The sequence below is a fragment of the Protopterus annectens genome, chromosome 13.part0 (genome assembly GCF_019279795.1).
Source record: "Protopterus annectens isolate FY-2018-M chromosome 13.part0, PAN1.0, whole genome shotgun sequence".
Classification (NCBI taxonomy): Eukaryota; Metazoa; Chordata; order Ceratodontiformes; family Protopteridae; genus Protopterus; species Protopterus annectens.
The window spans coordinates 152284253-152301226 of NC_056747.1; the positions used below are offsets into that span (position 1 = coordinate 152284253).

A 16974-nucleotide genomic window follows, 5' to 3' on the forward strand; every position below is an offset into this window, starting at 1 on the left:
TGGGATTCTACCAAAGTGTAATGACTGCAACAGTGAAACACAATGAACATAGTACAGTTGTGTACCTACCATAAATGTAGATGTTCAAGTGTATTCACTGTTGCAGTCCAGGTTACCCACCCACCATCCCCCTTTTTCTTTGCTGGGACTTCTCTGTACTTCTCAACTCTATACAACCTATGTGGTGTATTTGCTTGTAGATGAAGGATATGTTTATATTAGTACATACATGCTTTTTGGCATAATTTATTCTTTTCAGCCTTCCTATCTGGGGGCACCTGACATCTGGGGCAAGAAAAACTGAAGAAAATGGCGTCGGTTGCATCTTTTATACCCCTGGCGCACTGACGTCAGGGAAGAGGCGACAGCAACCAACACCGGACCTAGACTTTGCAACTCGGGCTGACTGCGGGTAGCCTGCCAGCAGGATAACCCAAATGTAATGACTGCAACAGTGAATACACTTGAACATCTACATTTATGGTAGGTACACAACTGTACTTTCTTCAAGCTTTGGTCACTTCGCCTTTTGAACCTGCTACAACCACAGATCTAAAATATTTATCTTCGAAAATAGCATATCTGGTGGCTATTACCTCTGCCAAAAGGGTTTCAGAACTGCAGGCCTTGTCCATCAAAGTTCCTTATATGACTTTTCACAAAGATGTGGTTTCCCTTCAGACCAATCCATCCTTTCTTCCTAAGGTGGCATCACCAGTCAATATCAGTCAGACCGACCATCAGTATGCCTGTGTTATTTCCTAATTTTACTAACAAGATGGAATACAAACTCCACCTGCTGGCAGTTACGATTCTATTTGCACAAGTCTAAAAATTTCTGTAAATCTTATCAATTTTTTGTATCCTTCTATAAACTTTTTTTGGGGAAACCTATCTCCAAGGTCAGTTTTGCTAAATGGATTTCTTCATGCATCCTTCAGGTTTATAAGGACAGAGGCATGTCTCCTCCGGGTCAAGTGAGAGCTCATTCCACTAGATCCATGGCTACGTCTGCGGCCTTTAGGTGTAGAGTTTCTTTGGATGATATTTGTTCTGCAGCTACTTGGTCCTTATCTCATACATTTATTTCTCATTACAAATTGGATTTGATTTCCAGGAGAGCAGCATTCTTTGGTTCCGCGGTGCTCCGAAATATCCTTCCATGAGGGCCACCCAGGAGTTTAATAGCTGGGGACTCTGTCCCACAGGTTGAAGACTAAATAAGTAAACTACAGCAGAAAAAGAAGTTATGTATTCACCATAACGTTCCATCTGAGTAGTTCTACTTCATTTGTCTTCAACCGTCCCCCCTTCCTTCCCCCGGACATTGGCATATGAACAGCCTACGTGCTGCAGTTATAGGTCATAAGTATTTTTTCAGGTCAGGTTATTAGTATATGATTCAGCAAACTAGATCTGGGGGTTGGAAGGTAGTGGAGGTGTATTATGGGTAAGGGGAGGAGCTTGGAGCTCAGGGCAGATGCTAGTAAAGTTGCTGGCTTGGATCCGGTATACCACAGGTTGAAGACAAATGAAGTAAAACTACTCAGATGGAATGTTATGGTGAGTACATAACTTCTTTTTATAGCTGATTTGCAGGCTACAGCGTATCCACATTTTTCTGTATTTAGATGACTTGCTTGTCTTTGAAAGATCTTTTTCAAAGTGTCTGGATTCTTTCTCTCTCACTCGCTGTCTTCTGTTGAGTAAGAGATCTGCTACACAAGCTCACAAGCTGGGATTCCAAGAGAACATTCAAAAGTCTATTAACTCCATCACACAGGATTATATTCGTGGGATGTCTTATAGACACCTCAGTACAAAAAGGTTTTCTTCCACAGGAAAAAAATAGATCTGTATAGATGTAGTTTAAGCATTTTCCACTCGGATGTTGGTTTCTGCAAGGGAGTATCTCAGGATTCTGGGTATCATGGCATCTATGATTCTTATTAGACCCCTGGAGAGACTAGACATGGGAAAGACACATGGTATCCAAAGTCTCTCTGGTCCCAGCAGCAGCATCCTTTATCTTTTTAAATTCCAGTCATGTGACTTTTGAGAAGAGAAATCACTTGGTGGAGACCTGAAATATCACTAAATCCAGGTCTCCCCTTCTTACCGCCTGCTCCGAAGCAGTCATTCACTACAGATGCCTCTGACTTTGTTTGGGGAGCAGTATCAAAAGAGGTAAAAGTGCAAGGTATCTGGGGCAACAAAAACAGATGCAAGCATCTAAATATAAAAGAGATGCTTGCTCTTAACAATGCATTTAAGTATGTGAATTGCCTTTGGTCCCCAGATCTTCTTCGGGTTGTTACAGACAGTACCACAGCCATGTAATATATCAACAAGCAAGGGTAACCAGGTCTTACACCCTGTAGAGACTACCCATGTTAGCTTGGGTTATTGCTTTATACCACAGTCTCGCTCTACAGGCATCTTGCATTCCATTAATGCGAAATTTTGTGGCAGGCAGTCTGGGCAGGACCAATGCAGACCCTCATTAATGGAAACTAGATCATAGGGTATACCAAGACTTGATCCCTCTATGGGAATTTCCTCAAGTAGAACTTTTTCCTCCTGTCTGAACAATCAGCTGGCAAAATTCAGCTCCAGGACTCCCATGTAGGAAGGTCTGGATGACAGATGCCTTTCTTTTTTTTTTTCCTTGGATATGAATGCTCACCCTTTCCACTGGTTTGAGGGTACTTATCAAAATTCAGAAGGACTGTCCCAAATCATTGTGGTGATTCCATTGTGGTCCAGACAGCAGTCAGTGTTCTTCTCTTTTCATGTTGCAGTATTCTGACGTGGGAATCTTCCACCCGAAGTGACCCAAACATCCGGCCCATAAACAAAAGCTTAGCCTGGCTGCTGCATGGTATGTCACATGTTGGAACCATAAATCGTGTGCCAAAAATGTGACGTCTTGACAGGTTTTACAAAAGAGATCACCAAGAAAACTTGTGGCCGTTCTTTTGTATAATTTTGTGTTGGAGAAGCTAACATTTGCTACATTTGAACCTGACTTGAGGTCCTTAAACATGGAAGACTGTTTTACTGCAAGCTGTTATGGTTGGTTAACCCTATCTCATTTTTCACAGGGACAAGGTTTCCTTGAGAACTAATCCTACTTTTATGCCTCAAGGGATATCTGAGTTTACTTTATGCCAAACTGTCCATCTCCTTGTTTTCTTTCCTGAATCCAAGAATGACTGAGAAGGATACTTCATACCTTGGGTGTCCACAAACAACTTAGGTACTATCTTGACAGAACAAAATATTTCATATCTTCAGATCAGTCCATTTCTTTTGAAGGTAAGAAGGGGCAACATTCGTCAAAACAGACCATTTCCAAATGGTTGTTTAAGGCTTTTACCTTTTGTTAATCCCAGCACAACAAAACTGTTCCAAGCAGGATCAAGTCTCACTGTACCAGGGCCTTGGCTTTATCTGTGGCTTTTAAAAAGGGTTGGATTCTAGAAGTATTCTGTAAGCAGCTACTTTGTATTCTCTACATACTTTTACAAGGCACTACAAACTTGATTTCTTCCCTAGGTCTAGATCAGGCTTTGCTAAGACCATTCTCCAGCAACTCCTTCCCTAAAAAAAGCTAGAGTAATCTATCCGTATAGCTAAGGCAGCTGCAGCAGTGATCAGTATGATGAACATAGTACAGCTGATTAAGTAAACTTACCATAACAGTAAATGTTGGAATAACCACTGCTGCAGTAGCCACTCCCTCCCTGCATCCCCCTGTTTTTTTGTTGTGTTGTTATGTGAGGATGTAGACATTATTGATGTTCTTTGTGTTTCACTGTTGCAGTCATCACATTTGGGTTATTCCTGCCAGTGTAGCCCTCAGTCGGCCTGAATACCAGAGGCTTAGTATTTTTGCGTCAGTTGCCGTCGCTCCAGGACTCATGTCAGTTAGTCAGTGGTATAAAATAAGGCAGCCAGCGCCATTACATCAATCCTTGCTGAGGAGCCTGAAGCAGAAGCAGTTCGCACCAGTGCCGGTCGGCCGCTACCTGAGTTTTTAATTTTTTAATTGAAGTTGAAGTCTTCTAAAGCCAAGTACCCCGTTGGGGATATTTTTTTCCTGCTCTATCTGATGTCAGAAAAAGTTAACAATTGTCTCACCTGTAGAAAGCAAATACCACACCGAGGCTTTCATTCTTACTGCGTTACTTGCTTAGGCCCAGACCACGACGTCCCCCGCTGTCACTTTTGTGCTTAGTTCAATGCCAAAACTTGCGTCGTTGGGTTCTTACTGTAGCTAGATATTTTCGCACTCAGTCCTTGAATTCTGATATGGCTTCAGTAAGCCATCCGACAGCAGATCTTCCGGAAAAAGTAAGGATAAAGACAGAGACAGACCGCACAGGTCCAAAACTGCCAACAGTGCTTCCGTTAAGCTAGTTGTCAGTTCTCTGGTCCTCACCTCATTGAGGAGCTTTTGCAGCCCCTGATGTCTGCTTCTGTGGATTCGCAGGCTGCTACCGAGACCCTTTCGGAATCCGATATGCTGCGAGACTCTTCATTGACTAAGGATCCTGCAGATGTCTCTACCTTGGATGGATCCGTAGCCGCTGAGCAGGCACCGGCTACAGAGGAAGTACTTAGCACTACCGATTCTCAACACAGACTGACGACTTCTTTCGCATCTACCGTTCTTTTGAAAACTACCGAATTTCTAAGTCCCAGGGTATGAACCACACCCAAAAAACCAACGACCCAAGCTCAGGCACCTGCTTCCTTGCTTCAGTCTTAAATGCTTAAAATGGCTGAAGACCTTATAATGCTTATCAGGGGAAGCCAGGCTACTCCTTCCAAAAGAAAGATTTGTCCCCAGTAGTTTTATCTGCACAGGAGTCCGATGACTCTGATGCATCTGAATATAAAGGTATGCAACCCCTCTCTGCTTATGAGGATTCTGATGCAGAGGAAATCCATCCCTTCAGCCTCTCCACCTGAGGAAGTTTCCTTTGGAGAAACCTTACATACCTTAAGGGAGCATTTCCAATGGGAGTGTCAGGACTACTCAGTCAAAAAAAGAGACTCTGAATTCTTAGACCTTCCACAGCACAGACCTCTGGCCATTCCTCCTGTCCTGGATGTTGTGGATGATGTTTTTATGGAATCCAGTTTGACTCCTGACATCCTCTCTCCTGCTGACTGGTACTATAGAGCCCCTGATTCTCACAAATTTCTTTTCAAAAATCCTACTGCTGACCTGGAGGTTCTCTGTCAAGGACCTAAAGGAATTAAAGCAACTTCTGCTAAGGATCCTACCCCATCAGATAGGGATTCCTGAGCATTAGACAGATGGGGTAAAAAAAAGTATGCACCTCTGCTACTCCTGCTATCAGAGCACTAAATTGTCAGTTCCATATGCTGAAATATCAGCAACATACCATGGAACTCCTCAAACAAGAAGTACCTTCTTTTCTGCTTGTGCAGAAAATAGAGTTAAAAGAGTTAATACATTCTGTAAGTCAATCAAGTAACTAAGCACACCTTACAATGTGGTTTTGACACCCTAGAAGCAACTTGCAGGGCAGCAGTCACTGGTTCTTTCCTTAGAAGGCATGTTTGGCTTAAGGAACAACCCTTGCCATGTCAAATCCAAATTATTGGACGCACCCTTGCACAAAGACAACTTATTTGGCACCAAGGCAGAGGAGGTCTTAAAAAAGGTGGAAGAAAAAGCTAAATCTATGCAGACAGTCAAAGACTTCTTGCAGGTCCAGCCACCGAGGTTCGGTAGGCATTGCCCCTCCAAGCACTGGTGTCCTTTCCTGCCCCCACCAGGTCAGCTCAGCCCAGACCCTGGGGGAGCAGGCACCCCAGACAACAGCCCCAGGGAATGCAGAGATCTAAGCAATGGAGTTCCTCCTCTTCAAAACCAGGGAGTGCTAAGCCACTCCCTCATGGTAAGAACTCACAATGACTTTACACTTCTACCCCCTCCCTCTGCCCACCTGCTCTTGCCCCTAGGAGGAAAAGTCTCCTTCCATGCAAGCACCTGGGCCACCATTAGCAACAACTGCTGAGTCCTCAGTGTAGTGTCCCATGGATACAAATTTTATTTCCACACTCTACCAACCCCGAAAGAGTTCTCAGATCTTCCCCCAAACCAGTGCGCAGAGACCAAAAAGCAAGTCCTTTCACTGCTCTCTATGAAGGCAGTAAAGCATGTTCCTGCAGAACAGATAGGCCAAGGTTTCTACTCCAGACTCTTTCTGGTACCCAGAAAAGAGGGCACATGGTGCCCCATCCTCAGTCTATCCATTCTAAACACCTTTCTGGTGATACCAAAATTCAAAATGCTCACCCTCTAGCAGCTTCTGCCTGTGCTCTCCAAGGATGCTTGGTTAGCCACCCTAGACCTAAAAGAGGCCTACCTACTTCTTCTTTCAGCTTTTCCCGGTTAGGGGTCACCACAGAGGATCACCTGTCTGCTCATGATTGGCAGTGGAGCTTTACGGTGTCAAGTTGCCAGCCCGGTGCCCAACCTTCCACAGAAGGCACACACATGCACGCACTCACACCTAGGGCCAATTTAGAGTATCCAATCCACCTACAGCATGTCTTTGGGATGTGGGAGGAAACCGGAGCACCCGGAGGAAACCCACGCAACCACAGGGAGGACATGCAGACACTGCAGAGAAGGCACCCCAGCCGAGGATCGAACCGGAGAACCCCTTGCTGTGAGGCAGCAACGCTAACCGCTGCACCACCGCGGCCACCCTAAAAGAGCCCTACCTACACATCCCAATCAGGAAATCATGCAGGAAATACCTATGTTTCAGGGCAGGATCACTGCACTTTCAGTTCTCTGAGCTTCCCTTTGGCTTATCCACTGCTCCCAGAGTTTTTACAAACTGTCTGTCATTGCTTTTTGCAGACAGATATTCAAATTTACCCATGCTTAGACGACTGCCTGATTCAGGTAGACAGAAAAAGCTGCTAAAGCACCTGACCTTTGTAAAGGACCTACTGACCTTCATGGGATATATTATCAACGAAAAGAAATCCAAACTAGTACTCGCACAAAAAATTGTATTCCTGGGAGTAAGCCTGAACACAACATCCCAGATGGCATTCCTTACACCAGAAAAACAAACCTACCTGACAGACTAATTCTCTCAACTGGTCACCAGACCCCAGTTATCTGCAAGGAAAATCCTGCAAGCTCTGGGGTTCATGGCTTCTTGCATTCTATTCATTCCGTATGCCAGGCTGCATATGAGGAACTACTGTGGTACCTAAAAAGCCTTTGGTGTCAGCACTCCCAAGACCTGGAAACTCTTATTCTAATGATATCTTGTTTAAGGAAAGACTTTCTTTGGTGGGCAGCAGCATGCAACCACAACAAGGAACTTCCTTTTTCACAACCCCATGCCACCCAGGCCTTCACCACAGAAGCATCAGACTATGCCTGGGGTGCACACCTGGACGGCAGGTGCATTCAGGGCCATTGGAGCCCACATAAAATACATCTGCACATCAGCCAAAAAAAAAAAAAGATGTTAGCTGTTCATCATGCACTGATGGCTTTCAGACCCCTACTCTCCTCAGGGCATCTACTGATCAAAACAGACACCACCACAGTCATGTGGAACATCATCAAGCAGGGAGAGACTCAACTCATACCCTCTGTGCAGGCTCACCATGACCTTTTGGCACACGGCCTCAGCCATTCAAGTACACCTGTTAGCACAGTTCCTGCCAACTCTCTGGCAGACAACTTATGCAGAAATCTTCTGGACCCACCTGAGTGCCAACTAGACCAAACAACCTTCACCTTTGTAACCCAGAAATGGGGCACCCCGAAGGTCGACTTCTTTGCCTCCCTCTCCAACCATCAGCTCAGTCAATTCTGCACCAGGGAACCTCAAAGCAAAGCCTGGAAAGTGGATGCTCTACCCTTCCAGTGGATCAACCTCTCTGTTTATGCATTTCCCCCCTCTACCGCTCATTTCAAGGGTACTGCTCAAAATAAGGGAGGAAAAATCGAGGGCAGTCCTGATTGCCCCAGATTGGCCAAGCCAGCACTGGTTCCCATTGCTGCGCAGCCTGTCACCCCTGCCATTATGGCATCTCCCTTAGATTCCAACACTCCTGACCCAGAGGAATGGAGAATTCATGCATCCCCAATTGAAGACCCTCAATCTGGCAGCCTGACTTATTTCCTGACCATTTCACCAGCTACCAATCTTAAGCAAACAAGTTCTAGATGTTATACATATGAGGCCAGATGCCCTAGCACTAGAAAGTCTTATGCTGACAAGTGGAAAAGGTTTTGCACCTGGATCCAGGATAAGGGAGCCGGAATGGCACAGCTCTCCCTACCGCTCTTCCTGGACTACCTGGCTGACCTGCTATACAGGGTTCTATCCTTCTCTTCTATTAAAATTCATGCCTCTGCCATCTCCTCCCATTCAGCACAGGGCCACCTCTTTTCTCCCACCCTCTCATCAAACAGTTCCTAAGAGGGGCTAACAACTTGAGGCTACCCAGAAGAGCACCTATCCCAGCTTGGGACCTAAACTTTGTGTTGGAAAAGCTCACCCTGCCCCCTTTGAACCAGCAGCTTTAGCAGAGTTAGTTTCTCTCTTGGAAGACAGCCTTGCTTCTGCCCTTCACTTCAGCTAGAAGAGTATCTGAGCTACAAGCACTAATGGCTGTAGAGCCCTTCATCATTTTCCATGCTGACAGGGTCTCCCTCAGGACTAACCCATCCTTCATGCCAAAAGTGGTGTCCAGTGTGGCTCTCAACCAATCCATTCATTTGCCCACCTTTTTCCTTAACCCACAAAACAAGGAGGAAAGGATTCTGCACTCTCTAGATGTGCACAAACAGCTCAGATTCCACCTAGACAGGACTAAACCATTTAGAAAGACTGATCAATTGCTAGTCAGCTTTGCTGCAAGAGCAGAGGCAAGGCCATATCCAAACAAACCATTTCCAAATGGCTAGCACACTGCATCCGTTTTCTGCTACAAGCAGCACGGGAAACCTCCCCCCAAGGGGTCAGGACACATTCTACCAGAGCAACCTCCACCTCTGCAGCTTTCCTCAGAGGAGTCCCCACCAGGGACATCCTGGAGGCTGCATCATGGACATCTGTTCATACCTTCACCAAGCATTACCACCTGCCTATCTTCTCCAAATCCAGGGCAGGCTTTGCCACTGCAGTCTTGCAGGGCACCCTAGCCAGCCCAGTCTTCTTGACTGCCTCCACCCTTTTCTTCAGCTGTGGGAATCAACCCAAATGTGATGACTGCAACAGTGAAACATCAAGAACATAGTACAGTTACCATAAATGTAGATGCAAGAGTGTATTCACTGTTGCAGTCCTGGATGTCCTTTAAGAATGCAACTGCAGTCCTGACATATGGGTTGTCCTACCTCAGGCAGCCCCTCGGTCGGCCGGATTCCAAAGTCTGGGTCCGGCGTCGGCTGTTGTCGCCTCTTCCCCGACGTCAGAGCGGCTCGGTATAAAAGCATCAGCCGACGCCATCTTCTTCAGTCTTTCTTGCCGCGCAGTGCCTCAAGCAGAAGCAGTTCGCAAGTGCCGGTCGGCCAGCTCCTGTGTTTTAAGTTACCGAAGTCATCAAAAAGCTAAGTACCCCGTTGGGGAACCTTTTCTTGCCTCAGCCGATGTCAGATAAAACTGCAAAAGTTAATAATTGTTTGTCTTGTGGTAAACAAATACCTCATAAGGACTTCCATTCTTACTGCCTTCCCTGCCTGGGCCCAGACCACGCCGTCTCGGCCTGTACTGCCTGTGCTTGCTTCTATAAGTGCACTCACAGGTGCCGGGCAGATTTTGCTGAAGACTTTTTTGGGGAAAATTTCTCCTATATCATGCCGTCGGAACAACCGACAACACATATTTCCAAAAAACGGAAGAACCGGGAGTGACATTCTTGGCCCGCGACTTCCACAGACGCCACGCCAAAGCCTACCGCGAGTGCATCGGTCTCTTCGGAGGCAGTAATTCAACCGCTCCAGAACGACGACACCGCTTTACCGTACACTTCGGTCCCGGAGGTTACCCTGGTGCCAGTTGTTGATTTTCCTCCTGAAACCGAAGCCCAGGATTTACCCGACACCACACCGGTGGATAAAGTTACTCCAGCACGTGGGGCAGCTAGGCCTCCGGTCTCTATGTCCATCAAGGCCTACACACGTGCTAAGGCTGCCAGCCAGGCTAAGGCTCACCCTCCTAAAGCCTTTTCCCAGGGTTCCACTTCTGATAAACAGATCATGACTTTAGCTGCAGATCTAATTTCTTTAATCAGAGGTTCTCAGGCACATCCAGACAGAGGTTCTCAGCCGCCTGCAGATAAAAGGCCTAGGGTTGAGCAGACAGATACCCTTTCCTCAGATGAAGCCTCTGGGGACTCGGACCATTCAGATTCCCAGGAAGAATCCTTCCAGGCCTACGAGGATTCTGATGCTGATGAATCCATTCCCTCTGCCTCTCCTCCAGAGGATATTTCTTTCGTGGAAATTCTCCACTCCATGAGAGAGCATTTTCAGTGGCAGGGCCATGATTTCTCTGACTCTAGGAAAAGGCTACGTACTTTCCTTAAGTTACCCCAGCACAGGCCTTTAGCTATTCCACCAGTGTTAGATGTATTGGCTGATGTGTTCTCAGACTCCAGTGCTTCCCCTGGTTCTCTCCCTCCTGCTCCTGTCAAGCCAGACAGATATAACAGGGTTCCTGAAACTCATAAGCATCTCTTTAAGGCCCACTCTGTGGATCTAGAAACTATTTCTCAGGGGCCCAAAGGAGTGACCACCTCCATGGCCAAAAACCTTTTGCCCGGAGACAGGGATTCTAGGTCCTTGGAGAGATGGGGCAAAAAAAGTTTATACCTCATCCTCCCTTGCCATGAAGGCACTTAACTGTCTTTTTCATATGTTTCAGTATCAGGATTTCTTGATGGATGATTTGCAGAAAAAGTTAGCCTTTCCTGAGCCTTTGGATAGAAAGGCCTTGCAGGATTTGGTTCATAATACTCAGCAGGTTAGCAATGTGGTTATGATGCATTGGAAGCTTCATGTAGGGCAGCTGTGACAGGGGCCGTCATACGTAGACATGCTTGGTTGAAAGAACAGGCATTGCCAGATCATGTTAAAGTAAAGCTCCTAGATGCACCTCTGGAAAAACAGAAGCTATTTGGTGCTAATGCACAGGATGTGTTGAAATCTATTGAGGAAAAGGCTAAATCAGTACAAACAGTCAAAGATTTCCTCCAGGTTCAGCCACCGAGGTTCAGCAGGAATTGGCCTTCAAAGAATTGGTCCTTTCCAGACACTGACAAGTTCCAAAGGGGAAAAAACAGGCATGCTCGAGGTAGAGGGCAATACCGAGGCCCCTACAGGGGCCGCCAATCTCAACCAACTAATCAGAGAAGTGGCGCAGGGACTTCTACTGCTCTATAGGGACAATCACAATGACTTGGCTTTGACACCGCCGACCAAGGCTCAAAGAGAAGCACTTTTAGGCGGAAAATTATCCTTATTTTCAAAGAATTGGCACGTCTTAACAAAGGACAAATGGATTCTGGGCATAATAGACAAAGGTTACAGGTTCCACTTTCATACCTTACCAACAAGACAAGGCTTGCCAAACCTGCCACAAAATCAAAGGGCAGAGGCACTCATACAAGTTTCAAACCTGTTACAGATCAAAGCAATAGAAAAGGTTCCTCCTCAGGAACAAGGCCAGGGATTCTACTCAAGACTGTTCCTTGTTCCAAGAAAAGAAAAGCAATGGAGACCTATACTGGACTTGTCCGCTCTAAACACTTTTCTCATTCTGCCAAAAAAAATTAAAAATGCTGACGTTACAGCAACTTCTTCCCATGCTGGGCAAGGGGTCTTGGCTGGTTACTCTGGACCTCAAGGAGGCATACCTGCATGTCCCAAGCAGACACAGTTGCAGAAGATACCTCAGATTTCTTGCAGGGTCAGAGCATTATCAATTCTCAGCATTGCCGTTTGGCTTATCTACTGCGCCCCGAGTATTCACGAAATGCCTGGCATCAGTAATTGCACATTGCAGACTCCAGGGGATACAAATATACCCTTACCTGGACGACTGCCTTATACAAGCGGACAGCAAACAAGCCTTGATAAGAAACTTGGACTATGTCATACACTTACTACAGGCTTTGGGATACACAGTCAACATTCAAAAATCAAGACTACTGCCATCCCAACAAATAATTTTTCTAGGAGCCAAACTGGACACAAACTCACAAATGGCTTTCCTCACAGAAGAAAAACAAGAACAATTACCAGATTACTTCAAAAGCCTAGGAAAGTTCACCCAGATGACTGCAAGGAAAATCCTGCAGGCCGTGGGTCTCATGGCATCTTGCATTCTTCTGATTCCACTGGCAAGACTACACATGAGAAAACTACAATGGTACCTAAAAAGTTCATGGTCTCAACACAGCCACAACTTAGAAGAAATTATACCACTCATTCCATGTCTTCAAAAGGAATTTTTGTTGGTGGGCACAAGCAAGTCAATTAAACCAAAGGCATGTCATTCAACAAACCTCAAGCAAGTCAAACCATTACAACAGACGCCTCAGATCATGGATGGGGGGCGCACATGGAGGGCAGATGCATGCAAGGGCAATGGGCTCCCCGGGAAATGCATCTGCCCATAAATCAAAAAGAGATGTTGGCAGTGATTCATGCAATCGAGGCCTTCGGAAAATTTCTTCAGCAAGGTCATCTGCTAATAGACAGACAACACCACTGTCCTGTGGTACATAAACAAACAGGGAGGCACTCATTCTTACCCCCTCTGCAGACTAACAATGACTCTTTGGGAAAAGGCCCTGAAACTGAACTTACAGTTGCTATCCCAGTTTGTTCCAGGCAAGGACAATGTTCTGGCGGACAGTCTAAGCAGAAACATGTTGGACCCGCACGAATGGATGCTGCAATCAAACATTTTTTCGCAAATAACTCATGCATGGGGAAGGCCGGACATAGATCTCTTTGCCTCTCACCTCAGTCATCATCTGAAGAAGTTCTGTTTGAGGACACACCATCCTCAAGCCTGGAGAATGGATGCTCTCTCCTTCAGCTGGAATTCTCTGACAATCTGTGCATTCCCACCTCTACCATTAATGACCAAGGTGTTACTGAAGATCAAAGCAGAGCAACCGAAAGGTATTTTGATAGCTCCAGACTGGCCAAGGCAGCACTGGTATCCATTACTAAGGAGCATATCTCGCAGCAAGCCGTGGCCCCTGCCTCAATGGCCTCTGCTTCTAACTCAGCACAATTACAGGACTGTTCATCCCAACCTGCAAACATTGCAGCTGACAGCTTGGAGGATCCCATGACTTCTACCCATATCTCTCTCCAAAAAAGTTCAAGAGATCCTACTGGAAGCACGCAGACCTTCCACCGGAAAAACTTATTCAGCCAAATGGAAGAGATTCATCACCTGGAATGCAAACAAGGGTCAGGATGTATCAGTAATAAGCATGCCACAGATACTAGAATACTTGGCAGCAATGCTTCATAGTGGCCTTTCATATTCTTCCATAAAAATACACGCTTCAGCAATCTCAGCAAAATACAACTGTGATCCACCTGTGTTTTCACATCCTTTGCTAAGACAGTTTCTAAGAGGGATAAAGAATATCAAACCTCCCAGGAAACCACCAGTGCCTGCATGGGACCTCAACCTCGTATAGGAAAAATTAACTCTTCCTCCTTTTGAGCCAGCAGCATCTTCAGAAATGCAATTTCTCTCCTGGAAAACAGTTTTCCTGTTGGCAGTTACCTCAGCAAGAAGAATCTCGGAGATACAGGCCCTCATGGCAGTACCTCCATTCCTCATTTTTCATCAGGACAGAGTTTCTTTAAGAACCAATCCTTCAGTCATGCCAAAAGTGATATCCAGGGTGTCTCTAAGTCAAGCAATTCACCTGCCTACTTTATTTCCCAATCCTCAAAATAAAGGAGAAAAGCTGCTGCACACTTTGGACATACACAGACAATTACGCTACTGCTTGGACAGAACAAAGGCCAACAGAAAGTCTGACCAACTATTTGTAGCCTACGCTGCTGGAGTGCAGGGAAAGGCAATTTCCAAACAAACAATTTCAAAATGGATTGGGCACTGCATTAGATTCTGTTACTCTTTCCATGGAAAAGGTGTGCCAGCCAATATCAGGCCACACTCCACCAGAGCTATAGCCACCTCCACAGCCTTTCCAAGAGGGGTGGCTACAAAGGACATTCTAGAAGCTGCTACATGGAGCTCCGTGCATACATTTTCCAAACACTGCAACCTGCCTTTATACTCCAGATCCAGAGCAGGCTTTGCTTCGGCAGTCCTGCAGGGCATTTTAGCTACACCATCTTTTTCTTAGATCCTACCACCCCCAGCTTGGCTATGGTATTCAACCCATATGTCAGGACTGCAGTTGCATTCTTGAAGGACATAGTACAGTTTTGTACCTACCATAAATGTAGATGTCCGATAAATATGCAACTGCAGTCAGGTTTACCCTCCCTCCTACCCCTCTGTAATTTACCTTTTTGGGTCCACTACCCCTTTTCCAACTTAGCTGGGGATAGCTTTTATGGTGCATCTGTTTATTACTATAGTGCATGTCTGGAATTTTATGCATTCTCTAAATTTAGCCTTCCTTGGAGGGCACCTGGCATCTGGGGCAAGAAACACTGAAGAGGATGGCGTTGGCTGATGCTTTTATACCCCAGCCGCTCTGACGTCGGGGAAGAGGCAACAACAGCCGACGCCGGACCCAGACTTTGGAATCCGGCCGACCGAGGTGCTGCCTGAGGCAGGACAACCCATATGTCAGGACTGCAGTTGCATATCTATCGGACATCTACATTTATGGTAGGTACAAAACTATACTTTTCCCTCCCTCCATCCCTCTTGTCTCTCTCTCTCTCAATTTCTCTCTCTCTCTCTTATTACAAAGAATTTTTGGTATTTACTTTCTACTGGTGGTGTTCTTCCACCATTAATTAGCTCCCTTTTGGGGGCTCCTGACAGGGTAAGAAAATCTGATGTAATGGCGTAGGCTGCCTTATTTTATACCACTGATGACCTGACGTCAGTCCTGGAGCGATGGCAACCAGCACAGTAATACTAAGCCTCTGGTATTCGGACTGACTGTGGGCTACCCTGGCAGGGATAATCCAAATGTGATGACTGCAACAGTAAATACACTCAAACATCTACATTTATGGTAAGTGTACACAATTGTACTTTTTCTTTTACGCCTATCTATGTCTTCTTGGGGCTTGGCCTCCCTGTCTCAGTTGGCATAAAAACACTGAAAGGCTTGGCACCCAAACCTGACTTTTATACAGCTTCTAATGATTTGCGAGCAGATCTCTGAGACTGTCTCTCTGATGACCTCCCTATGGAAGGAATAAAGACACCTTGCTCTAGTGTCGAGTAGTTTTTTCAATTAAGCAGGAAGGTTGATGAGTGTTTTAGTTGAACACTTGTCCATCTACTTAACTGAATAAACTACTTGAAACTTCAGCAATGCTTTTTTTATTCCTTGCACAGGGGAGGGCATCAGAGACGGAGTTTCCTAGATCTGCTAGCTAAAGTGATTTTATCTAGACTAATCCTTTGTACTCCCATTTCTTGTTAGTCCTGTCATCCTCTGGGTCACAGGTGAGATTCCAGACCTGACTCAAGCTTTCTGGATTACCTTTGTTTACTGTCTAATGGTTTGGGTGCATGGAAGGTGCTCTGAAGCTTTGGAAGCTGGCCAGCTGTTATATCCTTGGTAGGATATAACCCATATACCTTAGGGTATTATAGCAGTGGTCATTCAAACATCTACTGTCATGATAAGTTTACTTACACGACTGTACTTTTCCCCCACCTAACTGCATTGATTAAATGTCGCAATCCTCCTAGTTTCCACTGGGTGGTGATAGACCTTCTCAATGTTCCCAGGCAACAAAACACATGCTCAAATTTCTCCCCTCCATTCCAGAGAGGAGTAAAGAGAGGTTCTATCAGCCACTCCAATCCATTTTCACCAGGTGGTCTTCTGACACTGGGGTACTTACTTGAACAACTATTTGCTTCAGGAGCTTATCCTCCTGTTACATTAGGCCAGTATTGCTGACTGTCATTTAGCTCAGATAAAGCAAATCTCTATCATAGAAGTTAACATTCTTCTTGCTTTCACTAAATTAAGGATTAACTTTTATTAAAATTTGTTAAGAACATAAGAGCTCTTTATGGTGGTATGGATGCTGGAGCAGTATGCTGTATCGGTGTGACTGTGCCTAGCTGTTTTATACCTTGCTGGGGTTTATTACCCAGGCAGTAATATTATCTCTTAATATTCATAGTCCCAACTCTTCTCAAGATAACTTGGCACTTGGAGGTAAGCAGTGTTGTAGCCCAGTATGCTGTGAGCACACACACGTGAAGATTATGCTCTTCCCTGGAGAGAAAAATAAACAACCAACTTTAAATTTAGGGTCCTGGAAAATATCTTTATCTTTTGGAAGGAAGACAGTGTTCAATTTTTAACTACATACTTAAACATAGCTTCAAGTTAAATCACGTCTGGACAGTTTCTTTTTGACAGATTTATTTACGTAATTGCATTTTGCCACTGAACTACTTTAGATTTGCTGCATTATTATACAGTGATCATTTGAACATTATCTAGCTGTGAATGGTGAATGCAGTCTCATAGCATCCAGTTGGTAATTGAGGAGCAGTGTACTGCATATTCTTTTATTTGTATGTTATCACCATGATTCTTGCTCCATAGCAGGTATTTCCTCTTTCTTCTTGCTTCCACTGACTATTGATCATCTGTCCCTTCCTTAGTCAATCAGCCCATTCATCTCCCATCACTGGGATGAGGGTTTATTGAGAGGGGCCATCATTCAGACAGCCTTTGAGG

The 16974-nt window shown here is 45.4% G+C and overlaps 1 protein-coding gene across 2 annotated transcripts in view; it reads left to right on the plus strand.

Moving 5' to 3' along the window:
• SIN3B (SIN3 transcription regulator family member B) overlaps positions 1-16974 on the plus strand; it is a 1843877-nt gene that overhangs the window by 687913 nt on the left and 1138990 nt on the right. The window lies entirely within an intron of this gene.